Here is a 16,526-nt window from a genome sequence, read left to right on the forward strand (position 1 = left end):
ACCCAATTACGTTGTGACGTTTGGTAGCACACAAAGTGTTCCTCCGGTATTTGGGAGTTGCATAATCTCATAGTCATAGGAACATGTATAAGTCATGAAGAAAGCAATAGCAATATACTAAACGATCAAATGCTAAGCTAATGGAATGGGTCAAGTCAATCCCATCATTCTCTAATGATGTGATCCCGTTAATCAAATGACAACTCATGTCTATGGTTAGGAAACTTAACCATCTTTGATTCAACGAGCTGGTCAAGTAGAGGCATACTAGTGACACTATGTTTGTCTATGTATTCACACATGTACTAAGTTTTTGGTTAATACAATTCTAGCATGAATAATAAACATTTATCATGATATAAGGAAATATAAATAACAACTTTATTATTGCTTCTAGGGCATATTTCCTTCAGAAGATAGACAAGGCTGCCAACGAGGTGATGATAGAGAGTGGGATTAGGAAGAGGATCACCATCAGAGGCACATAGCTGAATGTTGAGCTTCATAGGAGTCACAACAGTGCGCTCATCACCGAGAGCGGCGCGAGCAAGAAGATCCTGAATATGTTTTCCCTGAGAAATGTAGAAGCCATGAGAGGTCGAGGCGATCTCAATCCCAAGAAAATAGCAAAGTGGACCAAGATCAGACATGAGAAACTGGTAATGAGGGCAAGCCTTAACAAAGGCAATATAGTCAGAGTCATCACCAGTGATGATCATGTCATCAACATAGAGAAGGAGAAGAGTCGAGAAGAAATGTGAACAAACAACGCGGGATCATGGTCACTGGGCAAGAAGCCAGCGGCAGTCACCATAGAGGCGAAGCGCTCAAACCAGGCGCGAGGGGCCTGTTTAAGACCATAGGGGGAGCGGCGAAGGCGACAGACCATGCCATCAGGAGCATAGTACCCTGGTGGTGGCTGCATATAAATCTCCTCACGCAACTCGCCATTGAGAAAGGCGTTTTGGACATCAAGTTGAGAGATGGACCGATTGTGAACAGAAGCTACAGCAAGGAGAGTGCGGACAGTGGTCATGTGAGCCACATGAGCGAATGTCTCATCATAATCACGTCCTTGCTCCTACTGGAAACCACGGGCCACAAGACAAGTTTTGTAGCGCTCAAGAGAACCATCGGAGCGAGTCTTAATCTTGTAGACCCACTTGCAAGTGATGGGACGAACACCAGAAGGAGGAGAAACCAGATCCCATGTGCCATTGTGCTCAAGCGCCGCAAGCTCCTCGGCCATCGCAAGCTGCCATTCAGGCTGAGTCATGGCGGACAGATAGGTGGTGGGCTCAACAATGGCAGAGAGACCATACCGGTCAGGATAATAGCGATCAGGAGGGGGACAAGGCCTAACACGAAGGTTATGGACCGACGTAGGCATGAGAGGTGGTGCACCGGAAGTAGAGGGCACATTAGGAGGATCATCGATAGCACGAGGACGACGAGTGTAGTAGTGAGGAAAAGGGGAGTGAGGGCGAAAAACTGGAGAGGAAGGTGGGGAGGGAGATGACGAGGGAGAGGAGGAGGAGGGAGGGGATGGTGGTACCGGTGGTGTAGGGAGACTCCTCGGGGGAGAGGGTAGAACAGGAGGCACAAAGGGAGATGTGTCGTGAAGGAAAAGGAAGAAAATATCTTCCATGGAAAAACTCGAGGAGGAGGGACGCAGATAGTAAGAATGAGACTCATCAAAAGTCACATCACGCAAAATGCGCAGTCGGCGACCAATAGGATCCCAACAGCGATAGCCCTTGTGCTCATCACTATTGCCAAGGAAAACACACTCAACTGACTGAGCAGTTAACTTGGTTCGTTCTCGCGGAGCAAGAAGAACATAGCACACGCATCCAAACATAGGAAGAGTGGAGTAGTCAGGAGAGCGAACAGAGAGACGCTCCATAGGAATACCACACTTCAAGGCAGCCGATGGCTGAATGTTGATGATGTGTGTGGATGCGGAAACAGCCTCAGCCCAAAAATGAGGTGGAAGAGAGGCGGCGATTATCATTGCCCGAACCGTCTCAAGGAAATGGCGATGTTTACGTTCAGCAACACCATTGTGAGCATGGGCACCAGGGCAAGAGAATTGGGCAAGAGTGCCCTGCTCCGCAAGAAAACCATGCAACATGTGAGAGATATACTCTCCAGCTGAGTCAACATGGAAGATACGAACAGGCGTGGAAAATTGAGTGCGAACCATGGCAGCAAAATGCTTGTATATGGGGAGAACCTTGCTGTGAGATTTCCTACAGTAAAGCCAAGTGTAGCGAGAGAAATCATCAATAAACAGAGCATAGTAGCGATGACCCCCTTTCGAGTCAAAAGGAGCAGGACCCCATACATCAGAATGAACTAAGTCAAAAGGACGTTGAGATACAGACTCACTGGTAGGATAAGGTAATTGGGTCTGTTTTCCAAGCCTACAACCATCACAATGCAACGAAACATCACCAGAGACAGACCCTAAGACGCCTTGATGTACTAATGAGGACAAGTGAGAGCCACAGATGTGACCAAGTCGATGATGCCACTGCTGGAAGGACACAGAAGAGGAGGCAAAAAGAGCATGTGCTGGCGTATGTGGTAGCAGCGGAAGGAACACCAAGCCAGTCAACCTCCCAAAGGCCCTCAGACTCACGGTGCCGAGGGCCAGCGCCAACCAGAGCCTGAGTGCGGCGATCCTGAACAGAACAAGAGTCGGCATCAAGAATGACACGACAACCAGAATCAGTAAGTTGGGCAGCGGAAAAGAGATTCATGGTAAGACGAGGAACATGAGAAACACTAGGAACCGAGAAAGACGGAGTGGAAAGGATGCCATGACTAGCAACAGGAAGGGGTGTGCCATCAGCCGTGAGAACATTAAGAGGAAAATCAAGAGGTCAAAGAGAAGATAAAACAGAAGAATCAGAAGACATATGAAAAGAAGCTCCAAAATCCGGAACCCATGAGGATGTACCTGACTGAGTAGGCTCCGACGGGGGTGGAGTGGTGGTGGTTGTCACAGCGGCAACAGAACCCGTCGAGGAAGAACCAGATGAGGCCAACATGCGCTTGAGCCGCACAATATCTTGGTCAGTGAGTGACGCGGTCGAGGAAGACACATGAGTCCCACTAGACGAAGAGCGCTTCAGGTCTCTCCGCTTCTTGTGACAATCTGACTCTGGGTGACCTGGCCTGTTGCAGTAGCCACAGAAGGTGTGTGAGCGCGACCGACCCTCTCCTGAAGGAGGGTGACCCGCCCCCTAGAGGTGTGGGCAGGAGCGGTGGAGTGGTGAGGTGAGCAGACGACACAGGAGCTCGGGCAGCAAGAACAGTGGGAACCACAAGCAGACCAGCAGACCGGAGACGTGTCTCCTCAGCACGAAGCTCGGCAAGCACCTCCGAAAAAGGAACACGACCACGAGCAAGAAGGTGAGCACGCCGAGGCTCAAACTCCGAGCGAAGGCGAGATAGGAACTCGTGGAGACGATGAAACTCCAAGTCTGACCGCACAGTCTGACAACAGCGGCAAGTACCACAAACCATAGTCCGGAGAGAGTCAAGCTGACGCCAGATGGCAGAGCTCTGTGAGTAGAACTCATTAATAGAAGAGTCACCCCGCTGAAGAGCATGCTCCTGACGCACCACAGATAGGTAGAGAGCATCACCAGATGGTTGATATCGCTGACAAAGATAGGCCCACATCGCAGAAACAGTACCGAGACCCATTAACTCCAAAGCAAACTGAGGGAGGATACTCACAGTGAGAACAACAGCAACTTGAGCATCATCATTGCACCACTGAGTGTAAGCAGACAGATCATCACGGTACACAGAAAGAGCATCTGAATAAGATGATACCTGCTGATCATAAGCATCAACCGCAGTATCATCTAGAGCCTTGGCGGCATCCCGGTCAGCCTGAGAAGCATCAACAGCAAGGACCGGCGGGACCAGTGGGATTGGGGCCACTGGCGCAACAGGACATGGCGGACAAGGGACCTCGCCAGAGAGAACACCCCACAAAAGAAGTCCACACATATGGATGCCCATGAAGCCCACAAACTCAGCATAGTTGATGCCATCGAAGATCACCGAACAGCGAGAGACAACAACATAGCCCGAAGAAGACATGACGAACTCTCTGTCCTTTTTTTAGACCCGAACTGAATGCGGATCGAGAAGCCCGAACTGAGTCCAAAGCGAGAGGCCCGGACTGAGTTCGGAGCGAGAGGGCCGAACTGAAACCAGATCGAGCAGAGCTCCGCTCGCGTGCGGACAGAGAAGTGCGCGAGGAGGAGGCGTCCTCGTCTCCTGGAGTCAACGAGCGGACTCAGGGAGGCGGGCTGGCCGGACTGAGACCGGACCGGGCCGAGGCGCTCGCTCACGCCCGTGCGCGTGCACACGAGGCAAGCAGACCCAACGGCTCAAGCAATAGGCCAGCGGCCAAACGAGCGCTCGCTCACGCCCTACACGTAGTGAAGCAGCAGCTGCTGCAGCGGAAGCAGCAGCGGAACATGCCGAATGAGACGGCGGCCGAGCGGAGGGAGCTAGCGGCCAAGAGAGGGCCGAGGCATCCGGATCCGCGGCGAGGAGAGTTGGGACGGCCAGATCCGCGGCGAGAAGAGCCAGACCTGACAGTGGGCGGATCGGGAGAGGAGCTAGCACGGAGTTGCAACATGCGGGAGAGAGAGAAACCTAACATCTGATACCATATTGGATAAACAATAAATGTATTCACTAAGGGCCAGAGGCCAGTACATATACATGTGTGGCAAAGTGCGGAGAACTCCTTATACACTGAGGATATACAGACAAGAGCCTATACACATCTAACAATGATCTCCAAAGATCTTTCGCTTGAGAACATTCAAATAGTAGGTACTCCCTTCGTGCCTAAATATTTGTCTTTCTAGAAATTTCAACAAGTGACTACATATGAAGTAAAAAAGTGAATCTACACTTTAAAATATATCTATATACATCTGTATGTGATAGTTCATTTGAAATCTTAAAAAATAAATATTTAAAAACGGAGGGAGTATTTAATAATATCTGCACTACCATTGCGCCTGCACTTTCATATGCCTGTCAGCGAGGACTGCCTGGCAGGGAATGGCACCATGCTGGACACTGCAAGCTCCACACCGTATCTCAAATACCATTAGGTATAGAATTATCTACAATATGCTGGACACTGCAAGCTCCACACCGTATCTCAAATACCATTAGGTATAGAATTATCTACAATATTTTCATCTATCAGTTTGTTCCCGTACTGATATTCCCATTCACAGAGGTATGCAAAGCAAACTGAAAACAAACCAGTCTTCGTATGACTAAGATCCTTTGAACATCAATATGCCAAAACGTCTGATGCAACAGTCTCCTGTAGCAGGGTCAATGAGATCACTCACGCGGGTGAGCAGATGTCTCCCTCTGTTTGTTAGAACTTTCTTTATAGGAGATTAAGGAATCCACGCATTTTCCCATATACTCTCTCCCTTCACAAATATAAGTTTTTTTTAGAGATTTCAACAAAGGACTACATACGAAGCAAAATGAGTGAATTTATACTCTAAAACATGTCTATATACATCCGTATGTTGTAGTCCATTTGAAACATTAAAAAGACTTATATTTAGAAACATAGGGAGTATTTATTTTCTCTCCATTTTCAACCCTCCAGATATGGCCACTTCTAATCACGCAAAACCTTTTCTCTTTGGAATAACTATATTTTTCATACCTCAACTCTTTCGAAAATACAGAAATGGTCCCTCAACTCAAAAACCAGCAAACTTTAGTCCCTCAACTTTTAAAACCGGATAAGTTTAGTCCCTCGTACCGCTTTTGGATGTTTTTTGCTGACGTGGAGTGTTTTTTTTATTGAAACTGAATGGGACCAACCTGCCAGTGACCAAAACTAGAACTGAGAAATAAATGAAAAATAGAATGGCACGAAAAAAAAACTCTTCCGGTGCGGTGACTCGAATCGAACTGATGATCAGTCTTTTACTGCGCGTGCGCACTAACCACCCAGGCAAGTGAACTCTGACAACGAATGTACTGATTTACTTTATATATTATTTATAGAAACGCACCCGGCATGATAACAGCTAGGAATAGAATCCGACTTTATTAATATTTTTTTATATATTGTTATACTCTAACACCGAATCTCCTGCTGGGTACGCAGATGAGTTAGCTATATGAGTCCTGAAAAGAATTAACATATATGTAGAGAACTGAAACTGCAAAAAAATTAAGAAAAAGAAATCTCTTTTAAATGAATTAATATCACCGTTATTGTGAACATGTTTAATATGAGTATCCAGTAATGTACTATAAACAAAGTATAGTTGTTTGTTTACCAAGTAGCATGTGTGGTGGAGTGGTTAGCTAGTGCGTTATCTTGTTTATGGTCTCAGGTTCGAAACCTGTGTATGCATTTTGTTTTTATAATAAGCTATTATTCTTTCTTCTTGACATTGACAAGTGGGACCCTGCACATTTGCATGCTGACGTGGCAGCCTAGCCTGTATGATGTATCTTGTTTTAGTCAAAACCACTTCATGTCAGAAAAAAATCACGTGAAAGCGGTATGGGAGACTAAACTTATCCATTTTTAAAAGTTGAGGGACTAAGTTTTGATGGTTTTGATGGTTTTTATAATAAGCTATTATTCTTTCTTCTTGACATTGACAAGTGGGACCCTGCACATTTGCATGCTGACGTGGCAGCCTAGCCTGTATGATGTATCTTATTTTAGTCAAAACCACTTCATGTCAGAAAAAAATCACGTGAAAGCGGTATGGGAGACTAAACTTATCCGTTTTTAAAAGTTGAGGGACTAAGTTTTAATGGTTTTGGAGTTGAAGGGTCATTTGTATATTTTCGAAAAAGGTAAGGGACGTAAAACATACTTATCCCTTTCTCTTTAGACATAGAAGACGGAAAACCTATATCTAGCGCTCGCCAACAGGGCCGCGGCCTAGAAAGTGATCTTTTTGGGGGGTCTTGTTACGACTGCCTATATGTTTCTTTTCTTCTATCCAAAAAATGTTCTTTTCTTTGCATTTGCCCCCTTTCATTTTTCTTTTATTTTTTATGTTTTATTACTTTCTTTTTTAATAATTTTATCTTATTCGGTTCTTTTTTGTATCTTTCCTTTTCTTTTGGTTCCTATTTTTTTGTACGTCATGTATAAGAAAAGATTTCACAGTGATTACCCTAATTTTTTGTTGTTTATTAAAACACAGCTCATATCATATTTTGGACAAAAATGTTCACAACATATTTAAAAAAATCACAGTTGTATTGAAAATAGTTTATTGTGTACTTGAAAAAGGTTGATCATGTATTAATAAAATACTCACCATCTTTTCCAGAATTGTTCATCATGTATTAAAAAGTGTTCTATGTGTATCTATAAACTATTCATCAACTAATTAAAAACATTCATGATGCAAATTAAAAAATATCATGTATGTTAGAAATATATGATTTTTAAAAATATTGCATGAACATCGTTTAAATACACGTGAATTATTTGAACTGTTTGTAAAATGCATGATGAACAATTTTTAATACACTGTGAATATTTTCAAAATAAAGGATGAACATTTTTTATACGCGGTAAAAAAATCTTGATACTCGATGAGCACTTCTTTTTAAATCCTTGAACATATTTTGGATATGAGTTGAAAATTTTGAAATACATGTTAATTTTTTTTCTAAAATACACAATGAACATTTTTTAATATGTGGTTACATTTTTGTAACATGTCACAAACCCTTTTTGAACACACACCAACATTTTTTCCCGATACACGATGATCATTTTTGAAATACACGAAATAATTTAGTAGAATATACATATTTTTCTAAATGTATAATTTTAGATTATTTCTAAAAGTATAGAAAAACAAAAGACAAAAACAAACTTGAATGTGAGGGCCGTTTTCTTTCGGATTCAATGGTTCAAGAGCTGGATCATGGGGCAAACCCAACCAAACATGTCAGCCGGTACCTAAAAAGAAACATCCGACTTAACGAGATAATGAGCTTCAAAATTAATGTTTCTACATTCATGGACATAAGAACAAAAATTAAAACTCCTCCTATTCTGTTGTATGATAGCACCGTAGCCTACATTCGGTCCCTCCTTGATTTCTTGCACCACTATTTGACAAACAGAGGCCACCTAGTAATGTTGAAGAGAAAGGTCTGCCACAAGCACCTGCATGCGATAGCTTCGAGGGTAGTTTGATCGTTTATCCTTTCAAGAACCACTGTTGTCTTTTGATGCACTGAGGTACGAACCAATGTGATCCCTGCATACATCGGCTATTGCCACAGTCCTGCATTACATGAGGTTGCACCATCGACATTAATTTTGGCACGATCATTGGGGGGGACGCCCACCGGGACGAACTGTCCCGAACGTGAGGGACGTTTGGGAGCTACCTGGAAAAAACAGAAGATTTTTTTTGAGTTTTTTAGGGGAAACTGGACACTTTATTGATTTATGAGAGAGTTTAGAGGGATACAAGATAGATCATAAGGGGTTAGCAGCCACAGGCGGCGCCCCTGATCAAGTGAAAGAGAATGTCTGGCAAGGCAAAGCGCCTCACTAGTTGCTGATCTACGCTCAGAAATAAAGCTATAGCTATCAAAAATAGAACTTATGAGAGAAATTTCTTTGATCACCAACAGGTAACCTCCTCCCGTCCCTCCATGGATATCTGATATCAATCCTTTGCAGTCTGAAGTCACCACCACCTTCTGCACCTGTAAGTCTTGAGCTAGGGCCAACGCTTCCCGGCATGCTGCTACTTCCAGTATGTTTAGATCAACATTCCAGAGATTACCAGCGAGGAGGAGCCCAAATAATGTCCCAAATGATCTTGGCATACTGCAGCTGCCGCCCCTTTCCCTTGCTCCTGGTCGATACACCCCTTCACCTGGATTTTCGCGTGACCCTCAGGCGGAGGTTGCCATGCACCAATCGGGATAGCGGTTCGCCTTGTACTGGATGACGATGCAGTTTTTGACAACTGGAAAACTTCCTCGTGAATGGCCTTCCTTCTCGCCGTCCAAATTGCCCAAAGAGTCACAGATGCTTCCACGAACTGGGTATGTGATAATGACCTTTGCAACTGGAATAGCCAGTGTTTAGCATTCGGTTCCACTGTTTCCATCATGGTTTCAACCATGGTTTCATCTGCTAGGGCCCATAAGCACCGTGCCATAGAGCATTCAATCAAAGAGTGTCTCCATGAGTCAATGTTACCACATAACTGACAATTGTCCATCATACTCATGTTTCTATGTTGCCGAACATCCTCTGTTGGCAGAGATTACCTAGCAAGCCTCCACAAGAACGATCTGATTCTTGATGGCACTTTTGTCTGCCATAGTGAGGACCAACCCTTCTCATCCAGAGTATGATCCGATGATGATGGTCTTCCACTCAACAGATCTTCTCCCCTTCTCTTAGTTTCCCAAAGCATCCGATATGCTGATCTTACCGAAAAGACGCCCCTCGTCTCGAACTGCCAAGATCAAAAATCCGCCATTGAACGTGTGCACAAAGGATTATTTTGAATTGTTGTCACATCTACTGGGAGGAAGAATTGAGATAAAATGTCAGCTCTCCAGGATACCGAAACTGGGTCAATTAGCTCTGCCACCACCGTCGGTGGGTTTTGGCCTATGCAGGCTATAGGCCTCATCGCATGATCTTGCAGGATCCAGTTCTACAACCAGATCTGTGTGGAAGTGCCATCACCAATCCTCCTAATCAAGCCCATTGACAAAGCATCCCTTCCCTCCATCAGTGATCGCCATATTTGTGATGGATGAGACCCCAAGACGGCATTTAAGATGTCACCTTCTAGGAAGTAGATAGCTTTCAGAAGTTGAGCACACAGTGAGTCAGGAACCGCTAAGATCCTCCAAGCTTGACGTGCCAATAATGCTAAGTTGAATAACTCGAGGTCCTTGAACCCTAGACCCCCGCATCTCTTCGGTTGTGTCATGGCCTTCCACGATACCCAATGGGGTTTCCGCTGCCCTTCCTTGCCGCCCTAGTAAAATTGTCTAATGAGTTTGTTTAGATGTCCACATAAACCCCATGGCAGTTTGAAACATGACATAGAGAAAACTGGAACCGCTTGGGCCACTGACTTGATCAAAATCTCCTTGCCCACAGCAGAGATAGCTTTCTCAATCCAACCTTTCACTTTGCTCCAAAGTCTATCTTTTAGATATTTGAAAGCCCCTATTTTTTATGTCCCTATGTCAGACGGCAACCCCACGTATTTCTCATTTAAAGTTTCTGTATGTACACCAAGGATGCCTTTTACCTCTTCTCTAACCACCTCCGGACACCCTTTACTGAAAAAAACAGATGACTTATTATTATTGATCATTTGCCCTGACACTTGGCAATATGAATTCAGTAAGTTTGACACCTCTGTCGCCCCCGCACCGTTCGCCTTGAAAAACAACAGGCTATCATCAACACATAAAAGATGGTTAACTGGAGGCACCGAGGGGGCCACCTGAATTCCACCAACATGCGATGACTGATCTCTAGATTTGAGGAGGCCTGATAGGCCCTCTGCTGCTAACAAGAAAAGGTAGGGTGATATTGGGTCTCCCTGCCGAATACGTCTTGTAGGTTTAAATTCCTCCAACTTTTTCCCATTGAAAAGGACTGAAAAAGACACCGATCTTACCATCCCCATTATTCTGTTGACCCACACTGGTGAGAAGCCCAGTTTTAGCATTACCGCCTCCAAATACTCCCATTTAACTCTATCATATGCCTTCATCATGTCTAATTTCAAAGCACAGTGACGATGTTTCAGATCCTTGTTTCTTTTCATAAAATGCAAACATTCATATGCCATGGTGATATTGTCCGTAATGAGCCTACCCGGGACAAAGGAAGATTGCTCCAGTGAAATTATCTCTGGCAATATCTCCTTGAGGCGGTTAGCAACGACTTTAGATGCGATCTTATAGAGAACATTACAAAGACTTATCGGCCGAAATTGAGATAAAGATGTCGGGCTCTTCACCTTTGGTATGAGAACTAGACATGTCTTGTTGATGCACTCGGCACTCTCTACCCCCTCCACAATCCTGATAACAGTTTTAGTCACTTCCTCACCACAAACATCCCAGTGCTTCTGAAAAAATGAGCTGGCTACCCATCCGGACCAGGTGCTTCGGATGGAAACATTTGAAATAGAGCCCTTTTGACTTCCTCCTCCGTATAAGTTGCATTTAGGGTTTTGATACGTCTCCAATCTATAATTTTTGATTGTTCCATGCTATATTATATTCTGTTTCGGACATTATTGGGCTTTATTATACACTTTTATATTATTTTTGGGACTAACCTATTAACCGGAGGCCCAACCCAGAATTGCTGTTTTTTTGCCTATCGCAGAAAAATAATATCAAACGGAGTCCAAATGGAATGAAACCTTCGGGAACATGATTTTCGGAACGAACATGATCCAGAGGACTTGGACCCTACGTCAAGACATCAACTAGGAGGCCACGAGGTAGGGGGCGCGCCTACCCCCCTGGGCGCGCCCTCCACCCTCGTGGCCCCCTGTTGCTCCACCAACGTACTCCTTTCTCCTATATATACCTATGTACCCCCAAACTACCAGATATGGAGCCAAAACCCTAATTCCACCGTCGTAACTTTATGTATCCACGAGATCCCATCTTGGGGCCTGTTCCGGAGCTCCGCCGGAGGGGGCATCAATCACGAAGGGCTTCTACATCAACACCATAGCCCTTCCGATGAAGTGTGAGTAGTTTACCTCAGACCTACGGGTCCATAGTTATTAGCTAGATGACTTTTTCTCTCTTTTTGGATCTCAATACAAAGTTCTCCCCCTGTCTTGTGGAGATCTATTCGATGTAATCTTCTTTTGCGGTGTGTTTGTTGAGACCGATGAATTGTGGGTTTATGATCAAGTTTATCTATGAACAATATTTGAATCTTCTCTGAATTCTTTTATGTATGATTGGTTATCTTTGCAAGTCTCTTCGAATTATCAGTTTGGTTTGGCCTACTAGATTGATCTTTCTTGCAATGGGAGAAGTGCTTAGCTTTGGGTTCAATCTTGCGGTGTCCTTTCCCAGTGACAGTAGGGGAAGTAAGGCACGTATTGTATTGTTGCCATTGAGGATAACAAGATGAGGTTTTCATCATATTGCATGAGTTTATCCCTCTACATCATGTCATCTTGCTTAAAGCGTTACTCTGTTCTCTTGAACTTAATACTCTAGATGCATGCTGGATAGCGGTCGATGTGTGGAGTAATAGTAGTAGATGCAGGCAGGAGTCGGTCACTTGTCTCGGACGTGATGCCTATATACATGATCATACCTAGATATTCTCATAATCATGCTCAATTCTGTCAATTGCTCAATAGTAATTTGTTTACCTGCCGTGAATACTTATGCTCTTGAGAGAAGCCACTAGTGAAACCTATGGCCCCCGGGTCTATCTTCCATCATATTAATCTTCCAATACTTAGTTATTTCTATTGCCTTTTATTTTACTTTGCATCTTTATCATAAAAATACCAAAAATATTATCTTATCATATCTATCAGATCTCACTCTCGTAAGTGACTGTGTAGGGATTGACAACCCCTTATCGCGTTGGTTGCGAGGATTTATTTGTCTGTGTAGGTACAAGGGACTCATGCGTGGCCTCCTACTGGATTGATACCTTGGTTCTTAAAAACTGAGGAAAATACTTACGCTACTTTGCTGCACCACCCTTTCCTCTTCAAGGGAAAACCAACGCAAGTGCTCAAGAGGTAGCAAGAAGGATTTCTGGCGCCGTTGCCGGGAGGTCTATGCAAAAGTCAACATACCAAGTACCCATCACAACCCTTATCTCCCGCATTACATTATTTGCCATTTGCCTCTCATTTTCCTCTCCCCCACTTCACCCTTGCCGTTTTATTCGCCCTCTCTCTCTATCCTCCCTCTCTTTCTCTATTTGCCTCTTTTTGCCTGTCCCTCATATGCTTGTGTGTTGGATTGCTTGCTTGTCACGATGGCTCAAGATAACACTAAATTGTGTGACTTTACCAATACCAACAACAATGATTTTATTAGCACTCCGATTGGTCTTCTTACCGATGCTGAATCTTGTGAAATTAATGCTGGCTTGCTGAATCTTGTCATGAAAGATCCATTTTCCAGCCTTCCTAGTGAAGATGCCGCTACCCATCTAAATAGCTTCGTTGATTTGTGTGATATGCAAAAGAAGAAAGATGTGGATAATGGTATTGTTAAATGATACGTCCATTTTGCATCATGCTTTTATATCGATATTTATTGCATTATGGGCTGTTATTTCACATTATATCACAATACTTATGGCTATTCTCTCTTATTTTACAAGGTTTACATAAGGAGGGAGAATGCCGACAACTGGGATTCTGGGCTGGAAAAGGAACTAATATTAGAGACCTATTCTGCACAACTCCAAAAGTCCTGAAACTCCACGGAACACCTTATAATAAATAATGAAAAATCCTCGCCAAAGTTGAAGACCATGGGGCCCACACCCTGTCCACGAGGGTGGGGGCGCGCTCCCCCCCTAGGGTGCACCCCCTACCTCGTGGGCCCCCTGGTGGCTCTCCGATGACCATCTTCTGCTATATGAAGTCCTTCGTCGAGAAAAAAAATAAGAAGCAACCTTTCGGGACGAAACTCCGCCGCCACGAGGCGAAACCTTGGCGGATCCAATCTAGAGCTCCGGCAGAGCTGTTCTGCCGGGGAAACTTCCCTCCCGGAGGGGGAAATCATCGCCATCGTCATCACCAACGCTCCTCTCATCGGGAGAGGGCAATCTCCATCAACATCTTCACCAGCACCATCTCATCTCCAAACCCTAGTTCATCTCTTGTATCCAATTCTTGTCTCCAAGTCCGGGATTGGTGCTAGTAGGTTGCTAGTAGTGCTGATTACTCCTTGTAGTTGATGCTAGTTGGTTTATTTGGTGGAAGATCATATGTTCAGATCCTTTATGCATATTATTACCCCTCTGATTATGAACATGAATATGCTTTGTGAGTAGTTACGTTTGTTCCTGAGGACAAGGGAGAAGTCTTGCTATTAGTAGTCATGTGAATTTGGTATTCGTTCGATATTTTGATGAGATGTATGTTGTCTAGCCTCTAGTGGTGTTATGTGAACGTCGACTACATAACACTTCACCATTATTTGGGCCTAGAGGAAGGCATTGGGAATTAATAAGTAGATGATGGGTTGCTAGATTGACAGAAGCTTAAACCCTAGTTTATGTGTTGCTTCGTAAGGGGCTGATTTGGATCCATATGTTTCATGCTATGGTTAGGTTTACCTTAATACTTTTGTTGTAGTTGAAGATGCTTGCAATAGAGGTTAATCATAAGTGGGATGCTTGTTCAAGTAAGAACAGCACCCAAGCACCGGTCCACCCACATATCAAATTATCAAAGTACCAAACGCGAATCATATGAACATGATGAAAACTAGCTTGACGATATTCCCATGTGTCCTCGGGAGCGCTTTTCCTTATATAAGAGTTTGTCCAGGCTTGTCCTTTGCTACAAAAAGGATTGGGCCACCTTGCTGCACTTTATTTACTTTTGTTACTTGTTGCTAGTTACAAATCATCTTATCACAAAACTACCTGTTACCACTTATTTCAGTACTAGCAGAGAATACCTTGCTGAAAACTGCTTATCATTTCCTTCTGCTCCTCGTTGGGTTCTACACTCTTACTTATCGAAAGGACTACGATAGATCCCCTATACTTGTGGGTCATCAAGACTCTTTTCTGGCGCCGTTGCCGGGGAGTGAAGCGCCTTTGGTAGGTGGAATTTGGTAAGGAAAAATTTATATAGTGTGCTGAAATTTACTATCACTTGTTACTATGGAAAGTAATCCTCTGAGGGGCTTGTTCGGGGTATCTTCACCCCGACCAGTAGAGCAAAGAGTTGCTCCTCAACCTACTGAACCTACTGAAAATGAAAATGAAAATGCTTGCTTTGAAGTTCCTTCGGGTATAATAGAAAAACTGCTAGCTAGTCCTTTTTTAGGAGATGGAACAAAACATCCTGATGAACATCTAACATATGTGGATGAAGTTTGTGGATTATTTAAGCTTGCAGGTGTACCCAGAGATGTTGTTAAGAAGAATGTCTTCCCCTTATCTTTGAGGGGAGATGCATCGACATGGTATAGGCTATGTGATGATATGAGGTCTTGGAATTACAAACGATTGAAATTGGAATTTCATCAGAAGTTTTATCATATGCATCTTGTTCATCATGATCGCAATTATATATATAATTTTTGGCCTCGCGAAGGAGAAAGCATCGCTCGAGCTTGGGGGAGGCTTAAGTCAATGTTATATTCATGCCCCAATCTTGAGCTCTCAAGAGAAATGATTATTCAAAAAATTTATGCTCGACTTTCTGGTAACAATCACACCATGATTGATACTTCTTATGCTGGCTCTTTTATGATGAAGACTATTGAATTCAAATGGGATTTATTGGAAAGAATTAAACGCAACTCTGAAGATTGGGACCTCGACAATGGTAAGGAATAAGGTATGACACCTTAGTTTGATTGTGTTAAATCTTTTATGGATACCGATATTTTCCATAAATTTAGCACTAAATATGGACTTGATTCTGAGATAGTAGCTTCTTTCTGTGAATCTTTTGCTACTTATGTTGATCTCCCTAAGGAGAAGTGGTTTAAATATCATCCTCCCATAGAAGTAAAAGTAGCTGCACCTATTAAAGTTGAAGAAAAGACTGTCACTTATAATGATCCTTTTGTTCCTACTTGTTATGTTGAGAAACCACATTTCCCTGTTAGAATAAAGGATCATGCTAAAGCTTCAACTGTGGTTCGTAAAAGCAATATTAAAACATATACACCTCCCGAGCAAGTTAAAGTTGAACCTAATATTGCTATTGTTAAAGATCTCTTGTCTGATAATATAGATGGGCATGTTATTTACTTCTGTAATGAAACTGCTAGAATTGCTAAACCCTGTGATACAGATAAACCTAGACCTGTGGTAGGCATGCCTGTTATTTCTGTTAAAATAGGATATCATTGTTATCATGGCTTATGTGATATGGGTGCTAGTGCTAGTGCAATACCTATTGACTTATACAAAGAAATTATGCATGACATTGCACCTGTTGAGTTAGAAGAAATTGATGTTACTATTAAACTTGCTAATAGAGATACTATTTCACCAATGGGAATTGTTAGAGATGTTGAAGTCTTGTGTGGGAAAACTAAATATCCTGCTGATTTTCTTGTTCTTGGTTCCCCACAAGATAGCTTTTGTCCCATTATATTTGGTAGACCCTTCTTAAATACTATTAATGCTACCATAGATTGCACAAGGGATGTTGTTACTGTCGGCTTAGATGATATGACTCATGAATTTAATTTCTCTAAATTTAGTAAAAAAC

This window comes from Triticum dicoccoides, chromosome 5A (assembly GCF_002162155.2).
Source record: "Triticum dicoccoides isolate Atlit2015 ecotype Zavitan chromosome 5A, WEW_v2.0, whole genome shotgun sequence".
In the NCBI taxonomy this organism is placed as follows: Eukaryota; Viridiplantae; Streptophyta; class Magnoliopsida; order Poales; family Poaceae; genus Triticum; species Triticum dicoccoides.